Source organism: Monopterus albus, unplaced genomic scaffold (assembly GCF_001952655.1).
Source record: "Monopterus albus unplaced genomic scaffold, M_albus_1.0 scaffold201.1, whole genome shotgun sequence".
In the NCBI taxonomy this organism is placed as follows: domain Eukaryota; kingdom Metazoa; phylum Chordata; class Actinopteri; order Synbranchiformes; family Synbranchidae; genus Monopterus; species Monopterus albus.
The window spans coordinates 275,726-295,709 of record NW_018128081.1 but is presented as its reverse complement, the minus strand read 5'-3'; the positions used below and the strand labels follow the sequence as shown (position 1 = coordinate 295,709).

General features: G+C 41.6%; 1 protein-coding gene across 16 annotated transcripts in view; it reads right to left on the bottom strand.

The window, feature by feature from the left end:
* nrxn3b (neurexin 3b) overlaps positions 1–19,984 on the bottom strand; it is a 444,405-nt gene that overhangs the window by 239,854 nt on the left and 184,567 nt on the right. The window lies entirely within an intron of this gene.

The following is a 19,984-nucleotide window of genomic DNA, read 5'->3' as shown; positions in this document are numbered from 1 at the left end:
ATACTCACTGGATCAGTCACAAAGCAATCTCAGTAAATCTGAGAACTACTGTATGCAGAGAAAATTACATCCAGTGAACACACTGACACACACACACACACACAATACACTGCTCACCATAATTACAGTTATGATAATCCCATTATTCAGTTCAGATCATAAAATCCTATATGACTGTGGGTTTAGGTTTCACATACAGCCTCCAAACAGACTGTGTATGATGGAACACTATTCCCCACTAATGGTGCGCATAAATCAAACTTAGCCAGATTTTACAGTTTTATATCACTCCGCTGTTGCAAAGTGACTTCCAGAGCCCTTTTATTTTTTACATCAACATGGAGCGTAAGGTGAGACAGTTCAGGACAGACAGTTCGCAGGGTTCAAGGATGGATGGAAAAAGTGAGAGAGCAGCTAGTTCAACTGTTGGACTAAGGGAGAGTGAAGATTCTATAAGAAAGAAGGAGAAGGTCAAAGCATGTGCTGCCTTATGATCTGTGATGACACCTTCTCCTACTACCTCTTAACAGGTCCTCTGACACATTCTGGTCAGCTTGGGTCTGGGTGGATCTATTAGAGAGGTCAGTTATGTGTGAAGTTGAATGTGGCACCACTGACTCAGGGGTAATGACTAGAAGGTCCCTACGCCAAGAACACAGTGTTTGAGGCAGGACCCTTTACAGACTGCAACCTTCAGGAAAAGCCCTGCAAACATGTCAAACAACAAACCGCTTTGGCACTTGGTAACAGTACATATGCCATTACCTGCCAACAAGAACATTTTCAATGTGTCATTTTATTTTTCCACCATCCTGCATTTTCTTGTGTGTACTCACAGACAAGTCATGAGGGCCACAAGACAGAAGAGAGATATGAGAAAGTGAGAAAGACAGAGCACAAGGGCTGCAGGTTGTAAAGCTTCAGTTTGTTGTTTTGAATCAGGCTATATGTAAACATGAGGGAGCAGTGTTGTGGAGCCGGCAGAAGGAGAAAAAATGAGAATACTCAGAGAGAAACAAAAGGAAAGTGGAGTGGGGCTGTGGGATGACAGGGTGTCGTTTCTGGACATGAAGAAATTCTCCCTGTGGCATCAAACCCATGCCCCTGTACAACACAGAGACAAGAGGAAATAGTATGGGAGGCAACAAAGACCCTGTGAAAGCCCTTATCCATGCAGCAGGGGGAATAAATAGCAACCCATTATTACCACAAAGACAGTGCAGCACAGAAAGGCTGCAGAATATACATACACTACAGAATCAAGATCCCTCTCTATCACCACTGCTTTTATGCATTTAAGAAACTGAACACTGTAAATGGTTTGTTTTCTATATTTTGTTATTGCAAAAATGTCTAGGACATCAAAAGCTTAACAATACTGTAGTTTAGTATGAACTGGAAAACAAGTGGCATGTCAGTTTCATCCATTCTGCCCGTGTCTTTTCAGTAAATACAAACTTCTTGAGATGATTAACAAAACACAGATTTATCACCATTTGTGTCAATATTTGAACTAGCATGGGCCAAGTCCCTCCAGGGTCCTCAAGCCAGAAAGAGCCCTTGAAACTTTGGCACTGTAAGCATGTTCAGTAGGAACTGTGGACACTACACTGACACTGGCGGGCCCTCGGCCATGTCTTGCCAGGCTGCCCCTTGCATATGCCTGATGGAAAATGACAGTCAAACATGGGTTGAAGGCTCATTGTCTTTACCTGACTGATTCTGGCTTATACAGTGTATTTTTTAAGTTTTTACAAGCAGTGATTCAAGAGGCATTTTTGAAGCCATTTAAAACGGATGATTGAACAAACATGACTTAAAATGCTAAAAATACCACCGAAGAAGTGCTGTTTGTCTCTATGTTGGTGCTTTCTTTGTAGGCGTGCAGCATGATCATTCTTCAGATTCTCTCCAGACACCTGATCAGGTCTGCTCTCACCTGACCCATGGTACATCGAAAGGTTGTCGTCATGGCAACTTCTCTCATCGACAGTACTCAGCATGCTCTAATTAGGCAGTTTATTTAGGGATTGCTGCTCAAATTACAAGAGAAGCTCATACCATTACCGAATGTACGTACATAGAATAAATGAAACCATCAATGGCTGTTTACTAATCTTGGATGCGGCAAATAATGTAGGCTATGTTAGAGTTAATGAGCAGTAACCTGCTGACCAGTATAATAGAGGACTTGGCAATGCAACAGCTTACAGTTTCTTTTTTAGCCGTGCTAGCAGCACAGCTGAAGAGTTGGCAGTTGCCCCCAGTTCAATTCAATTTTATTTGTATAGAACCAAATCACAACATAGGTCATCTCAGGACACTTTACAAAAGTAAGGTCCAGACCTTACTACTGTTATTATTATTTTAGAGGAAAAACCCGACAAATCCCCCTTAAGCAAGCACTTGGTGACAGTGGGGTGGAAAAACTCCCTTTAACAGAAGAAACCTCTGTCAGACCCCGGCTCTTGGTGGGCGGCTTTCTGCCTTGACCAGGTGAGGTGAGTGGATAGAGGAGAGAGAAACAAAAAGAAAAGCAACAAGACACAATAAACAATCAAATGCTGAGCAGGTTGATGTGGCTCAGGCCACCACTTTGGTCCGGAGTGAAACAAATTTCAGCAACTACTAAATGGATTCATTGATTCCAGAAGATGAATTATACTAACTTTTTAAATTTATTTATTGAAAGGCCCTGTGCCTTTAGTGCTTCTGAAGATCAAGAAATCCTTTTAATACTGTATGATGATTGGAGAGCATCCTGCATGACCTTCAATACCCAATATTATGTTTAATAATTATCATTTATTATAGTGATTCTAAATAAAAGCTTACCGGTCAACGATAGGGTTCCCTCTCCATATGTGTATTAATTATAATGATGCAATTACAAAGTTGCTGTGGATCTGTAAAAACTATCAATATAACATTGTTTCTATGAATAATAGAAAGAGCAAATTGATATAATGTAATATTTGTGCACCTCAGCAATATTAAACCCATGGTAAGTGTATACGGATCTATAAAAACCAGGGGAAATGCATTGCCTGTTGAGACATGTTCTGCACAAATCTGTGGCTTTTATATTGATCATAAAGCAGGGTCATTTTCCCTTACTTTCACCATAGTCATCAATATTTCATTTGTGTGCTGCCTAGCCCATGCACTGGGGGCTGAGATTCGATTTCAAAATCCAGTGGAAGCAATTAGCTTCCTTGATTATCGTCTTCCATTCTCTTCCGCTTCCACTCACTGTACGCACCCATGCTGCCTGAGCTCGCCCTCCAGCCTCACCCCAAGGGCCTTCGAGTATGGCGCTCTGTCAACATGCAGAGCTCCGGTGCACAATCTTCAACCTTAAGATCATCACAGAATGCCAAACTGCCACCAATCACTGTGGAATGCAAAACACTTAAAGCACGTACAGGGATCCATCATTATACTCTAATGAGTTTGATGATAGGATCAGCGATAGGAGGCATAGTGGTTATTGTGTCAAAAGACTGACTTCACCTGGAACGCTTGCAGCACAGGCTAGCTGAGCCTCTAGCATTATTCCCAAGGAGAGTTTTCTCTGGTGAACTTAAGGCAATCTGTGCTGACATACAGCACATCAAATGCATGTTTGCACTACTTTTGCAGATAAACAAGCCTGAAGCTCCAGACCTAAACATAGAAAGCCAAGTTGTGCTTTTAGCTATTGTTGTCTGTGCGACACCCTCAGGAACCGAAGTCATCCAAGGTTGCAGCGTCATCCCACACAATGCATTTAACAAAATCCATGCTTCTTCACACCCTTCCTCTCTCACTCCTCATTCGCTCTTATCCTCCTGTCCTAAAGTGATACATTAGCATAATTTTCTAATAACTGTTAAAACAGCATGGTTTGCCTGATGCTGCTAAGCATGAACAATGTGCTTCACCACTTCTCAGCGTGAGGCTAATGCTAACCATGCAACTGTACGGCTTAAAGTTCAGTGGTGAGCCATCACGTGTCAAATTAACTTGGAGCATCATATGTGACGTCTCTCTTCAAAGCCAGGCGGCACTGTCAGACAGACTTATGTTGGAGGGCGATTTATACTGCATGGTAATATTCAGCCATACATTTACTAGCGAAATGCTGCATGGAATAATTAAATTCAATCTAAAATAAAAAGGTACAGGGAGAAAGTTGGGTATTTAAGGTTTCTCAGGGATTTACTATATACAAACTGTGTTTAATGTGTTCTCTTCATGACAACTTTCAAGATGTCCCATGACATATCCAAGAGGCTGAGATGAATGGTCACCCCTGACACTAAATTTCTCATGCTTCACATAACCTTGTGAGGCCGCGACAGTTGACCTGTCTCCACACACAGACTGAGGAGGGGGAGAGTGACAAAGACAGAGACAAACATAAACAGAAGTGTCATGAAAAAAGCTAATGTCTAGAACAAAAAGAAGTGAGAGATTGAAGCACAGACAGGGAGAAAAGGCAGGGAGGCAGGGAGACAGTGGCAGAAAGGGAAGGGAGGAAAAGAGAAAGAGCTGCTTCCAATGGTTCTTTGGAGAAACAAAGTGACACTGTGCATTAAGACTAGCAGTGACAAGCTGTCCCAGCGGCTTGCGATGCCAGCATTGACAAACCTTATTACTGCACCTGATAACACACCTGCCAAATCCAACTCTCTTTCTCCCTGTTCACCTCCTTCAAAGCACAAATACCACTGTGATGGTTTTACACTCAGGAGACCGTTTCTGCAATAGTAAAATCCCCAGTGAAAGGCTTCATAAATTAGAATACAAGAATGTGATTTCAAAGATTCTTGAAGGACCTCATGCTGAAAAAAACACATTGCATCAAGATGTTCAGATTCCATTATTGCTTAAAATAGTGACTTGTTTTATTGCAATATTTACAAGGTGCATAAATAAAATAAACCTTTCCCAAGTTCAAAATGTTGAAGCTGTAGAAACTGCTGCAGGGAGAAATGAGAAAAATGACAGCATCTTCACTGCAACAGAGTATGACTCATGATATATAACAGACAGGCCTGTATATAGAGGGGGAACAGGGTGGGTCGGCTTCCATGCTTTTATTATAATAATAAAATAAGAATATTTATATTAAATTAACTGTTTGGTCTGATAGTCCACAACTTTACTGTTTTGGTTCACTCTCACCAACCTTCTTGCAGCAGCAAGCAGCTGTTTCAGCAGAAAAGTTCTGGTAAACCATCTGTGCACTGTGTTGCTGGCACGTAACAGCAGACAGACCAAGTTAGCAACTAGCTGGCAAATGTAGTGGAGAATGTAGCCATTAAAGAGCCTGATACTTCCCTTAGAGAGCTGGCGAAATTGAAACCAGAGCTAGAAGAGAGTAAATATTGGACTTTGTGTTCATTAATTTGTGGCCCGATGCTAATATTGTTTTGTGTCAGCTGGATGTATAATTAAATGTATAATTATGCAACTGCTTGCCATAACTTATCTGCCATAACAGCTTTATACACAAAATATGTCTGTGTCACAGTTATAGGTCGCCCTGCTGCTACCATGTGGTCACAACAATAATTAATACTTCTTTAAAATTCCAATCTTGCACTGTAGTTTTAATTGGACCTAGAACTCAAAACACATAGACATAAACATATGATGTTTTCATCAGTGCCTCAGATTCTGTAATCCATTTTTAAGAAGTCTGACTTGCTGAATTCACAGCAACACAGTGTTCACACCCTCGCCTATGTTCTTTGTGTTTGCTCAAAGGACAACATTATTCTACAGAAACTGCACAAAACATCCTGGTAAAGAATAATGTAAAGCTGCTGCTTCAAGTGGTATATGCATGCCCACTGAAAGAATCTGACGCATTCCTCCTCTGTCTTGGCATTTGAATGTAAAGTAGCAAAAAATGATCATAATGAAGTGAAGAACAGATAACTCAATATAAAACTTTAGAGTAAATGTACTTTCCACCTCTGTGGACAGGCACTGTAAATGTTACTATCAAAATGTTATCTGCATTAGTGGAGACATGGAACAAAGCTCCCTTGTGGCCACTCGCTATGAAAACCTATAGTCACCGTCGCCTTGGCTATGGTTTTCAGCATGTTCACGTGTGCTTATGTGTGTCACCGAGGTTTCTTATTGACTGCTCATGGTGGAGTCTCCATGGAAGTGAGTGATGAGGTATAGACTGACTGCATGGGGGATACTGTGAATGGTGGGAGTGAACAACTGAAGGAAGGGGGTGTCTGAAGAATCAAAGCAGGCGCCTGAGGTCCAATCCCATCAAGTGGGGCAATTGTGCGGAGCGAATACTGGAGTGAGGAGCTGAGGGTTGAGGATGAGTGTACAAAGGACAGAGACAGAGTAAGACAGCTGTGATGACTGCGCTCCTATTACTAATACTGGACAATTAGGCATAGAAGAGTTGTTTGGACACACACAGAGGAGAGGGAGGGTCTGAGGGACATTGTAGACTAGTCTTTTACTGATCTTCCCAGTCCTCCAGATGCAGCACTATGTATTCCATCAATGTGCACATTTAAGGCCAGATTTAAGTCCACAAAAAGCTTTCTATTTGCTCCTGCAATCTGCATGAAATTAGCATCTGACTGAGGAAAGGAGCAGTCAATTATACAATCAGTGACTGGGGCTACCGTCTGCACGTGCTCTATGAGTGAATGAGAACTCAATTTTGGAAAAGATCACCAAACCCAGAAAATAATAATAATAATAATAAAAAATACTCTGCTCTTTATGTAAAAAACACAAAATAAAATGCTAAACACCTGGTTTTGGGTAAAAGCCTTAAATGAATGCATTCACTCTCAGGAACATTTTGGGGCTCAGTGTCTTGCCCAAGGACACTTTGACATGCAGACGGGAGGAGCTGGAGATCAAACCACTTACCCTGTGATGTGTGGACAAGCCTCCTAAGCCACAGCTGCCCTTGAAAACTATAACAGAACATGCAGTCAGGCCCATTTATCAAATCTGCTCTCATTATTTGCCTGGCTTTGAGTCAGCTTTAGTCGGCCTTATCCGAGATGTAAGAGTAGACAAGAAATGATCAGGATCTTATTCTTAATTCAAGTCTTGAGATTGCTTAGCAACAAGAAGCAGGCAATCAAGCATAATTATTAAATTTGAGAACATTGAAATAAAACTTGGTTCCTAGCTGTTTGGGGAAAGCCAAATGGCAGAATCCATCAGCACCTCAGAGGGAAGAAAGCTGAGGCATGGCCATGGGTAAACGTGTGACTAGCATTTATAAAAGAACTACTCGGCCAAAGGAAACATCTTCATACAGCTCCAGACTTTACATTTTGATGACGTCAGTGGCTCTTTGGTTTGGTTATTCGTTTTCAGCGTGTTCATAGCCACATAATGATTGAATTACTGTACACTGCAGCCACAGTGTTTGTCAAAGGTTTCCTTCTTTAAATGGTTAGAACTGTGGATACCAGTATTATGGAGTCTTGAGATCTCTGTATTATTTCCCTCAACAATCAAATGATATTTGACAGTACATCTCCTGAATGCTGTCTGCAGCAGCAGCATGACAGCTGCCAGACCTGGGCCAAGATGGGAAGTGACGGCAGTGAGTATTGTATTGGTTTCACAGTCTCCACCACTGTGCTGAAAAGTGTCTTGATAGAGTTTCATCACTCTGTGTCTGTGCTGTTCTGTCAGTGGTTTGTTTCCATCTGCCTGCCTGACACATTATGTTTTACCCTAAAATCTCATGATCCAAATTATTTAATGAGTTTAAGCTACAGAGAATTGATGTATTTGCATATTATGTTTGACTTCCTATGCAGTATGTGTGAGCATTCAACCTCTCAATAAAATTAATTTCTTGTATGATGTGTATGAATGTACATTTTTGTGCATTTGTGTACATGCACATGCAGGCTTGCTGTGATGTTTTTGAGTGGATTCTTGCTTCGTGGAACAGGGTTGCAGACAGGTGAGGCCTTTCCTGGAACCTGTCAGTCATCCAGAGCGGCATTGCCTTATTGGCTATTATCTGTCCTGTCAGAAGCCCAGCCGTCCCTCCACCTCGCAACATCAGTCTTTGTCAGTTCGCACGGTGCCTGTAGATAGAGCCATGAAGCACAAAGCTGTGTGCTACTGTCATTATTACTTCTGGTGACATTTGCAGTTGTCCCAAGACTGCTTTAACAAATGGCGCCTCTTATGGCTAATACTAAAATATTTGAATTAGTTTAATGAGGATCCCTTACACTGAAGGATATTTCAAGTTATATTAAAGTTCTGCCTTAGTTTTCACAAATGATGCATCTAATACTGTGTCACCTACTGAGCTTGACATTGCTTTAATATGCTACAGAATATTCTTGCTCTTCACCCAGACAAGCAGGAGGAGCAACTATGAAAAGCAATCAATCTATTCCTTTAAGTATAGTGATACTGCAGTAACAAACAGTTTCATTAAATGGCCGGAGCTGAATAACTGTCACATTTTCTTTACTGTATATAATGTGTAAACAAACATTTTTATCATTTACACATGGCATACTTAATTTGCGCATGCACATTTGCTGGAAAGAATGACCACTTAATCCGATGCATTTAGATCATGCGTTCTTTCCGTCTTTTAATGTAGGATTGACTGTATGAGCGCTTAATTGTACATGGACTCCATGCTATTATTAGTGTTTATATTAACACAGTTTCTAAATGTGTAATGCTACATAATTATGAGTTATGAGAGTCACTATAAAATTCACATTTGTAATTATCTGTAAGGCATATGTGAATTATTTCATTGCCTTCTAACAGAACATCCTGTGTGTATTAAAGAATACATGCACAGTTAAGATAAAGTGACATATTCTAGCAAATGCTTGTGAAAATAAGATGTCGCAAAATCTCAGACTACATTTGGAAGCAAAATACAGCAGTTACATGTTGTGCATTTGAGTCAGCAGAGCTACCAGATGACAAATAATTCATCTTGGTTTGTTCTTAAATCTCATTAGGATTACTAAAATGTTTTAACTGTGTTTAAAATAATCCAATAAAACTCCCAAGCAGAAAACATGAATTAATAAGAATGGGGAAAAGAATAAGTCCCTCTCCTGCACTTGAAAAATATTGACACACACTCCTAGTCAAAGCTGAGGCTATTTAATATTTATTCCCTCTAAAACCTACTCTCCTGCGTACTGGCAGAACATTTACCTGCATGCAGGGAGGTGAGGGGTTAAAAGGGGAACAGAGGGGCTATAAAAGGGACAATGAAATAAACATGACTCACTGTGAAAGAGCCCTTAAAGCCAATATAACTAGATGGCAAGGAAAGAGCAGGGAGCCAAAGGCAGTTAATGACAAGCACCCCCCTCAGGCTCGAACTATGACCTCGTCTCAACAGCCGATCACACTGAATGGCGCTGTAAAGTGATCTGTAATTTGGTTACATTATCGTCCACTTAAATACTGTTTAAATCACTTTTCAGAGAAAAAATAGGTGCGGAATAAAAGATTTAAAAAAAAGAGTATCCCCTCTCATATACAAATGTATGTAGAAACTGTGTACAGTGAATATTTCTTGGGTAGGATGAGAGTCGGGAATAAAGCAGCAGACGACTCAGGTAAATATATTCAACAGCTTATCAAAATTAACAAAAACAAACAAACAAACAAAAAAACACACCGCTGTGGCTTTAAATCCAGCTAGAACCAGTTGTAGCCTGTAGCCAAAACAATATGTGACTCTCGCTCTGTGCATGTAAGAGTGTGTGCATGTGTTAAGACCGTGTGCAGGCATTTGCAATAATGTGCCTCTTCAAGAGATAAGAGCGATGATGGCTTGCTCTCACTTCCTCTAGTTTGTTCTCGTGCTCACTGCAGGGCTTCATTTTATACATGCAAATACACAAGGTACTGTGATCATAACGGGGTACCTATACAGTATACGTCTCAGTATAAACACAAACATTAGTGGGTGAGCTGTAATCCTGACACATGCTGCCGACAAACAACCACACTAATTACACGATTCAAACATGCACACACTCGCATGCAGATCCTCCATCATGTGGCAGCGACACTGATAATAGAGGTCATCGTGTCTGTGTGCCTGGATGTATTTTTGTTCTACATCTTCACTCCAAGTCCTGCTCTTTCTCCACCTCCCTCCTTTATTCTCACCCGTCCCCCCCCCCTCCATTCCCACACCACATATGTTGTGTAGAAAAGTGTGCACAGAGCTTCTGGGTGATTGGGAGTGGGGGGCAGGTTAAACCTTATCCTGGCTTCCTAGCTTTGGTTTAGTTGAACTAAACTCAGCAGCTCCAGCATTTCCCAGCCTGCTTGCAGCTTTCTAAAATTAGCAAAGAGGATCCGCAGCCTCTCTGGGGAAAAGTGGGGACGGACTGACATGTCTGCAGTCTCATGGAATCATCGTAACCGTCACGCCCCTCTCGCTTTAAATTAGATTTGTAGTGTGTCTGTGGTAAGTGTGTCAGCTTTGTTTTTGTTTTCTCTGCACACACTGAACCACTATGTGCATGCTGACATCATACACGTGCACATTCAAATGAATAAGCGAGTATGTGTGGGTTCATCTGTATATGCCAGCTTTTGTCCAAATTATGTTTTGCTGCAATCAGATCCACTGATCCTCACATGCGGAGGTAAATATAGAATTACTGTCACTGAGGAAAGTAGCATTTACTATTTGTAGTTCAAGGTCTGACCACAATTATCCATGCTTGTTAGAGCAACGCCACTGACTGTTTGGCCGCCTGGTAAACAGGCATGTAAGTGTTGTTCCTTGCAGCATGCGTGTACAGACATGTACGTGCATGGCCTGATCTCTGGCCTCCCTAAGAGGGAGAACAACAGCCACAAAACTTAAAAAAAAAAACACATATGTTGACAGATGAGAAAAAATACTTCCACATGCAAATCCAAAGTTCATGGTGAGATTCAAAATGTTCCATAGGTGTATGAAAACCAAGGATGACTGTACATTCATGTGAAACCGCACACACTGGCAAGCTGCTGTCTAGCTCGGAAGTCAATAATATTATCCCCTCTCCATCTTAGCAATGGTTATTAGTCTGGAGAGCGAAACAACTCTCTTCAATGACACTCTGGAGATGAAGGGATAAATCACAGCTGAAAGGATGAGTGTGTGTGGAGAATGAGCCTAAGAATCAAAAAGATGGGGAGAAAGAAAAACACTTCCAGGCACAGACTCAGACATATAGAGATAGTTAAGTCAGCGTTGTATTGACTCTTTATTTTTTGTAAAGTACAGATGATGTCAAGGTAAGTCTTTCTGAACACAAGGACTGATGTTCAGTTTCACAAAATCTGCCTCTCTCCGAGGAAAATACAGTACCTCTGGGTCTTCCTCTCTTTCTCTTTTCCTCATCACACTCATGCTCCATCTCCTTCCCCTTTGCTTTATCAAATAAAGAAAAGGTGCCTTTTTCTGGCCTGGTGCTCCAAAAGCACCTCCTTTGTCTCTCTCCCCCTGCCACTAACTCCCCTCTCCATTTCAACCTGCTCTCTCTCCCACAGGACCCTTCAAAGTACAAGGAAAGAGGAACAAATACCCAGAGGCTAACTGCTAGTTGAATAGCACACAAGTGAACACCTCATGGACATGTACCCTATTTCCATTGTGCTGTTGGCATTATATCAGCAAATTTAAGCTGCTTCCAGAAATATGAGTGAAGAATGACTCATTTCATTGCTTTGAGTGTGAGATTATTTCAACAAAAGAAAACAGACTAAGATGATTTAAATTCTCGCTGTGTATAATATTATAAAAATTTCTTGAATTACTGTGTCAAAATTGTTTCAGGGTCACAGTGTTCATGTGTGATCATACTTTGTACAGGACAGGACAACCTTGGTTTATTTTACTTTGATGCTTATTTGGACAAAATTGTAATCAAATAAAAGTAACATTTCTTCTTTTAAGCATTTTGTGCCTATATAGCAGCTTGAATAAATCTGTGTGAGTGGGCATATTTACTGTACATTATCGCAGGAAAAAAGCTTTTGTATGCACCTCGCCATTATTGTGTATCACGTGTTACGATGGATCTACACAGAGGCCATGATGCACCAAGGTTCATGGGAGTGCACGGCAGATAAAATATTTTGAACTTTGACCAGAGCTGTGCTGACCTATGAGCACTGTGTTGTGCACTGCTTGGACTGAAAGATGAAAATACAAATAACTGGTGATGCTGAATTTCCATGACTGTACAATTGGCCTCATATTATGGTGACCAGACCAAATTAAAAAAAAAAAAAAAAAAAAAAAAAAGAGATATTTGCTTGGCAAAATTTCAGCATGCAGATGCAGCTACCAGGTTTGTTACAAAAACACTGATTGAAACAGCATTAGCATTGTTGCCAGACTGGGACCATTTAATAATGCTATAGCACACCAGGGAGGTCTGGAGTGGTGAATACTCTGCCAACAAGCACAGAACTCTCAGCAGAGTAACCTTGTTTTCAGCTGCAATGTGAATACACTTCAGGTACAACAGCCAAACCGTCAGTTAAACAGCTGCTACAGTTTTCACCTTTGTTAGTGCAGCTTGTGATTTGACTATTCTATGACTTCGCACTATAGTGGATATAGTGGATACACTGATCCAGGCTATGTAGGCAGTACCATACAGACTGCACAAGACTACGTTGCTACTGTCAGTCTGGTCATTTGCCATCACAAATAATATAGGGTCGGAAACAATCTTGTATCAACATTCATAGGCTATACAGAGGTATTGTATGCTCTAGTCAATAGCACACAAGCTGACAGTGAGTCTCCAAGCAATGCCAGTTCTCAAATATCAGTTAGCCACTAACATGGGAAACAACCACCCAGAAGCTGGTCACTTACAGTAGGTGTTGTTTCCACAAATATGTCCAAATATTGTTTGATTCTCTTTTTTTAAACTGGAAATATTAGTGCAATTTCCTTAAACTAAAAGTGAAGAAAGGCTTAAAGGAGGAACAGCCCAGGTTTATATAAAACTCTCTGCTCATCTTACTCTTGCCAAACCAAGAAGGATGCAATACACATCAATGACATGAAAAAGTAAAAGTTTAACTTCATGTGTGTGTTATATGCGTTTGACCAGTCTAAGTAAATGCTAGTTCCTGTGGGACAGCTGGCTGTATGGTGTAGAGTGGTCAGCTCCACCATGCAGGCCATCACTCCAAATGGCTATTGTGGGGGCTTGTGGGAGTGTGTATGTGTGTGTGCGTGCGCATGCGTGTTTGACCAGTTAGAGCTGGTTGCACTGCCACCAGAGACTGCTCAAGATGGACGAGCAGGTAAAGCACGGCTAGGTTTGAGTACTGGGATGTGCGCATGTGTGTAGTGGCTAATAAAAACACAAAACAGACTAACTTTACTTCATTTTATTTCTAGGTTAGTAAGGATATAAACTACCTTTGTTGTCATGCTCCAAAAGTCATGTGGTGGGAGAACACCACACACGTGTCCGTTGTTTCATTATTTGGGTGAGTGGATAATTACAGAGATGATGATGATTATGACAGTTTATTCAAGTGTCTCTGTGGATTTTTAAGCAAGACCTAGTGAAGGAGAAACTGCACAACGAGAATACTGACCAAGAAGGAGGACAAAAATACAAAATACAAAAAAGAGGAACCAAAAGACAAAACACTAAAGTGCCTCTGCTAAACCTCTGAGGAGCCATCAGGGCCAACAATGAGCTCATGAAACCACCATTAGAGGAACACTGAGCTTAGTGATGCATGTTTATTGCATGTCTGTGTGTTCCTTGGTATTCTCTCAACAGCATACTACATTTGAAACATTAATGAGCAGTGGTGAGATGAGAAGAAGGAAATTTGCAAAATTGCCACGATGAACACACTTGATTTGTAATTATTCATGGTGACACATTTCATCTGAGGCTAAGGAATCAGATGGCTGTGGCTCTACAATGAAAGCTACTGTCAGCCACGTGAGTGTGGCTGTCCCTACTTTAGCTTTAATTTTCCCCTGCATTGCAGTGAGATAATCTGCAAACCCACAGTGCTGAAATATTGTATATCACATCTTTTAGCCTGTGCCATCATAAAATAATTAAATCTAAATGTTAGCAAAACAAACACAAATGGGGACATGACAGATTCAAGCAGTGTTCAGACTTCATGCTTTCAACTATCATTGCAGGTCTGGATACAAAAAGAACAAAATACGCCATTCGTAGACACACACACACACACACACACACACACACACACACACACGTACATATAAAACCACAGCGAGACACTCACAAACCACAGCAAGGATGACCTCACCAGCAGAGACAGTAACTGGTAGGTAGCAGTAATCTGTTAAGTGACAACTCCAGAAGTTGACTCCCATTTTTGTACTTCACCGTGGAGGACATGCAGGGCAGAGCACCACATAAACGCTCAAAAACTTAACAGACTGTAAATGTACCAGTAATTCATAAAGGATGACCAAAAACCAGGTGATGGCCGAGCATAATGAAAGAGAAAAACCGAGGTCAGAGGCTTTCAAAGAAATCTCTGTGAGCCGTGTGTATGCGTGTGTGTGTGTGTGCATATGAATGCAGTTCTTTTACAAGACTTTCAGTTTCAATTTATGATCCATTAACTTGTAATAAGTGCCATACATTCCCTTCTGCCCCAAGAATCAACAGTGAGAGGAATGAGAAGGAGGGAAAGGGCGTTTAGAAGTCAGCTACACAATGCAGCGATTAGTGCAGTTCCAGTCTATGATGTGGCATCTAATGGAAGTATGGAGCCAAGAAGTTCATGCATGGTCAAACCTCCCCTCTGAATTTGGATGACTATTATCTTCCTAAGTAATGAACAAGAGGTTTGTCCATCTGTCTAATGATAGGGAACCTTTTGGTGGTCTGGGGGTCACTTTAACAAAAATGTAGCAACAATGATCATCTAATCTACTGAATCTTCAGTGACTCATGGAGCAGCTGCGTAACTTGTTAGTAACTAATTCTGAGATCTCAGATAGATAGTCATGTAGTACCCCTGCCTCTGGCCTCCTTCCTGCTTATCAATAATAGTATGTTCACACATAGAGTCAATGCAGCTGATGTATCTGGTCTTGGGTGAATCTATTGTGTTGAGCATGTAATTTACATTCTTTGCTCTTAATGGACAATTGATCAGATGATGATTTTCACAGATCCAGCCAGGAACAGAAAAACTGTACTGATCACATTTTTTATTTGTTTTACCCTTACCCCTCGTTTGAGTGCTCCCTCATTCTTGAGTTAAACAGAGTTACAAAAAGCCGTGGTTGAAATATTCCCTATGAAACAGAACAACCCTTCAAGGCCTCTATGCATCATCAGTAGTTAATGATGAGGGTAAATAAGCTGTGTTCCATTAAGTATTGGTTTGTGATTTTCAACAGCAAATAAAAATAACGCAAAGAAATAAATATGTTTTGGACACCAGGGGATGTTGGTGGATATTTTTTTTTTTTTTTAGGTATGTAGCATAAACTGCAGGTAACTTTAGTTGTAGTTAGCCTCATACCACTTAGTTTTGATTCTCCCTCTGAAGACCCTGTGTTTGAAGGGCTAATTAGTAATTTTCTGTTTGCAGTGTCACCTGGAAATATCATAGACTAATACTGAAATTTTTTTCTGATATTGGAAAAAAATTCCAACCTTAATAATTATGAGGCGTTTAGGACAGACTGATATCAGCCATGCTGAGTCTAACAGTACTGAGTGGATATGTGTTCAGAACAGAGTTATTGTGAGTGAGCTGTTATAAGCTGACATCCATGAACACACCAAATTGTGCTACAGCGCAATACAATCTGGAGAAAAGATCACTGTATATGATAACATATGAAAATGTTTATAGAAACGTGTGTGCTCATAACTTAAGTGTGGCAGGCTCTGCTTTTCCCATACTGCACTATGTCACAGAAAAAAATGGTTACAATGTTACTTTCCGTTCTCTCAATCTCAGTCATTGTCAAATACTTATCATCTGTTCATGTGGAATAATTACATGGCAACAGCAATGTTCAGAAGTAAAATGGCTGCTACTGAAAATCTTGTGCTGTAATGTCAAGAGTTTATTGTCATATGCACAGTTAGGAAATGCGTTTCCCTGTACAATGAAATTCTTACTTTGCTGTCCACATGAATGCCACCCAATACAAGTGAAATATAACACAGATACATAGGTAACAGAGAATCTAAATCTCAAAATCTAAGGCACTGTAAAACAGTCAATGAAAGGAGCATAATGAAAAATACAAGAACACAATATAAAACAGCCGATGAGAGAAGCATAACGATAGAAGAACATAATATAATGAAGAGAGAATGTATGCTACATGGAAGCTGTGTGTGCAAATATTCAGCAGTGAGTGTGCAATTATGCATGTACGAACTGAGTGTGTAAACAGTATGGGTGGAATTATATGAGGTAGTTCCCGAGTCAGCTGTTTAGAAGTCTGATGGCAGAGTTTTTCAGTCTAGAGGTCCTGCATTTCACACTTCTGAACCTCCGGCCGGACAGTAGGAGTGTGAACAGTCCGTGCTGGGGGTGGGTTGGGTCCTTGAGGATGGAGGCAGCTTTCCTACGCACCCTGTGGTGGTAAATGCTCTGCAGAGAGGGCAGTGGAGTCCTGGTGATCTTCTCTGCAGTCTTTACCACTCTCTGCAGGGGCTTGAGGTCCATAGCAGTAGTGCTGCCATACCAGACAGTGATGCTCTCGACAATGCAGCTGTAGAAGTTGCGAAGGATCCTAGGCGACATGCCAAACCTTCTCATCCTCCTCAGGAAGTACAGCTGCCATTGGGCCTTCTTGACCAGCTGTGTGGTGTTAAGTGTCCAAGTGAGGTCCTCACTGATGTGGACCCCCAGGTATTTGAAGCTGCCCACCCTCTCCACTTCGATTCCCCGGATGAACAGTGGCTGATGAGTTCTCCTCTCCTTCCTCATGTCCACTATATCTCCTTCATCTTGTCCGTGTTGAGGCTGAGATTATTGTCCTTGCACCATGACACCAAACCGGCCACCTCCCTCCTATAGCCTGCTTCGTCCCCGCCAGTGATGCGACCTGTCACTGTGTTGTCGTCCGCAAACTGTATAGCCAGTCACAGAGGGTGGGGTGCAGACCCAGTGTGGACAGTTTGTGGGTGAGTTTGTTGGGGACAACTGTGTTGAAGACGGAGCTGTAGTCAATGAAGAGTATCCTGATGTAGGAGTCTCCATTTTCCAGGTGAGAAAGGGAATAATGAAAGGCAGCCGTGATAGCATCAGAGGTGGCCCTGTTGGGCCAGTAGGCATACTGCAGGGGGTCCAGGGTGTCCGGTAAACTACTCTGGATGTGGGCCAGAACCACTCTCTCGAAAACACTACATAATGACTGGACTGAGTGCCACCGGCCTCGTTCAGGCAGGTGGGAACGATGCTTTGGCTGAGGGAGAAGTTGAAGATGGTGGTAAGAACATCAGCCAGCTCACTGGCACATGCCCTGAGAACCCTCCCAGGGATGTTGTCTGGTCCCGCTGCCTTGTGGTGGCCGATCATTCTCAGGACTTTGAGGGGAGGTGGGGGTTTGGGTGGTCTGTGTGTGTGTGCGCCTACTCTCTGTGCTGTGGCTGGAGGTCTCAAAGCGGGTGTAGAAGGTGTTGAGGTCATCCAGCAGGCTGTCTGTGGAGCTGATGATGCTGGTGGTGGTTCTGTAGTCCGTGATGTGCTGCATGTGCACAGATTCTTGCACAGCTGCAGTGATGATGAGGGTCTGATTCAGGACTAAATAGGTAATCATGGCATCCTTTTTAAGCAAACACAAGCAGTGTAAAAACACTGCCAAGAAGAGAAGAGTAAAGAGTAAAAATCAAATACTGGCTAAATCAACAAACTTGAAACAAGTGGTGCCATGAATACTGCTGTTGGCCCCTGAGGGCAACGCTGCATTCTGCATATAGCAGTCTTTTTCTCTTACTCCCCTCTTTTCCTTTCTACAGCTTGACTTCAAAGACTATAACTCTCCTGCAGAATCCAAGACAGGTGTTGGGGGGCAGTGGGGTTGGGGGTAAAATACACAATATGCTGAGTGCATGCAATATCACACATTTCTTACTCTTTCATGTGTTAATCGACATCAGTGCAGCAGTAGATGGAAGGCGAATGAGAATGTAATGATTTAGGTAGTGGGAAGTGACTGGCATCGCCTGTCTCTGAAACCCCCACCTCCTCCCTTCCAAGACACCTTGATATCCGCTTGCTGCATAATTTGCATTCACTTCTGTGACTACTGCAGGCATATGCCACATGAGAGAAAAACATTCTGACCTTTCAAACTCGATCATAAAATGTGATGATGGCAGTGAACTGGGCATCTCCCTGAAAGCCCAACTAGTGATTCTTTTAAACATTTGAAAGGAATAGTTAATTGAGCTGAGCCTTCATGAATGTGGCCCCGCCTAAATCATAAAAAAAACACCTTTAAAATGTCACCTGGGAGAGAGGAGGAAGACAGAGAAAAAGACCAAAAGAAGTCCTTTCAGAAAGAGCTCACACTTTCATATACTGTACACTAGTATAAGGGACTTCTATTTAAAAATAAATAAATAAATAATTTAAGCTTGAGTCTGGCAGGCAGAGAGCTCCATCAGGGCCAAGCCACACATCTATCAGCTAAAGGCACTAAAGCTATTGGGGATAAGGCATAGATGCATGAAGAGAGGCTATTTCCATGGGGAGTCGTTGGAGAGGCTGGGCCCAACCTGCTAGTGAAGCCCAGCAATGAGAGGTCTCTCTAGGGGACTACAGAGGATAAGAGGCCCCAGCGGAAGAACTCTCACGCCAGCATGCACTTCAATCATGCCTAATCCCTGCTTAGTACACCCACTGCTATAGCAATGCTAAAAGAAAGAAGGAAACAGAGAAACAGTGGAAAGATAAAACCAGGAAAAAGGAGAGAGGATTAAGAGAAGGAAGAAGATGAGAGACAAAGAGAAAAACTGGCAAAGGAAACCATTAAAGGTGAGCAAGTGAAGGTAATGTGTGACACAGAGAACAAACTTGGGCATGGTTTTTTTTTCCTGCCAACACAGCCATATTTGTCATTTCAATCCATGTCAGAAGAAACCAGAGCATAAAATTAGCATCTATAAAATTAAATTTTGTTGAAATTTTATTACTAAAATTTATGATAATGTAATAATGGCATTCTAGAAAATCAGGACCATCTTATAACACATCAAATGATAAGGCACTCTGGGTCCATTTCCAGCACAGCGAATGGTATGCTCAAGCGAGAAGAGTCCCTGCTATATCACTAGAAATAAGTGCATAGGGTGTGCTTTTGTAAGTGTGTCAGCAGAGTTGCAGAGACGAAGAGAGGAGAGGAAAGAGGGATGGAGATGGAGCAGATGGACAAGGGGAGATCAGTGAAAGAGGATTACACCATGTCAAACCATCATAGCACTCATAAAATCAGTCCACCCACACTACTTCAGAGCCAGTGTAGAGCAGGGATAATTTAAGGCCCACAGTCGATCTCTCTCTCTTACTCCAGATAGTAAACTACTGCTGAAAGGGAATGGGCAGAAGAGATCATTTAAATTAAGCGCAGGGGATTCTACAGGAAAGGGCATTTGAGAGTACATCAAGATAAACTGTAAGAGTGATTGTGCAGGAAAGCTGTGAGAGGATTTCTAGGCCACAGGGCAAAGGCTATGTACAGTGGGTACGGAAAGTATTCAGACCCCCTTAAATTTTTCACTCTTTGTTAAATTGCAGCCATATGCTAAAATCATTTAAGTTCATTTTTTTCCTCATTAATGTACACACAGCACCCCATATTGACAGAAAAACACAGAATTTTTGACATTTTTGCAGATTTATTAAAAAACTGAAACTGAAATATCACATGGTCATAAGTACTCAGACCCTTTGCTCAGTATTTAGTAGAAGCAGCCTTTTG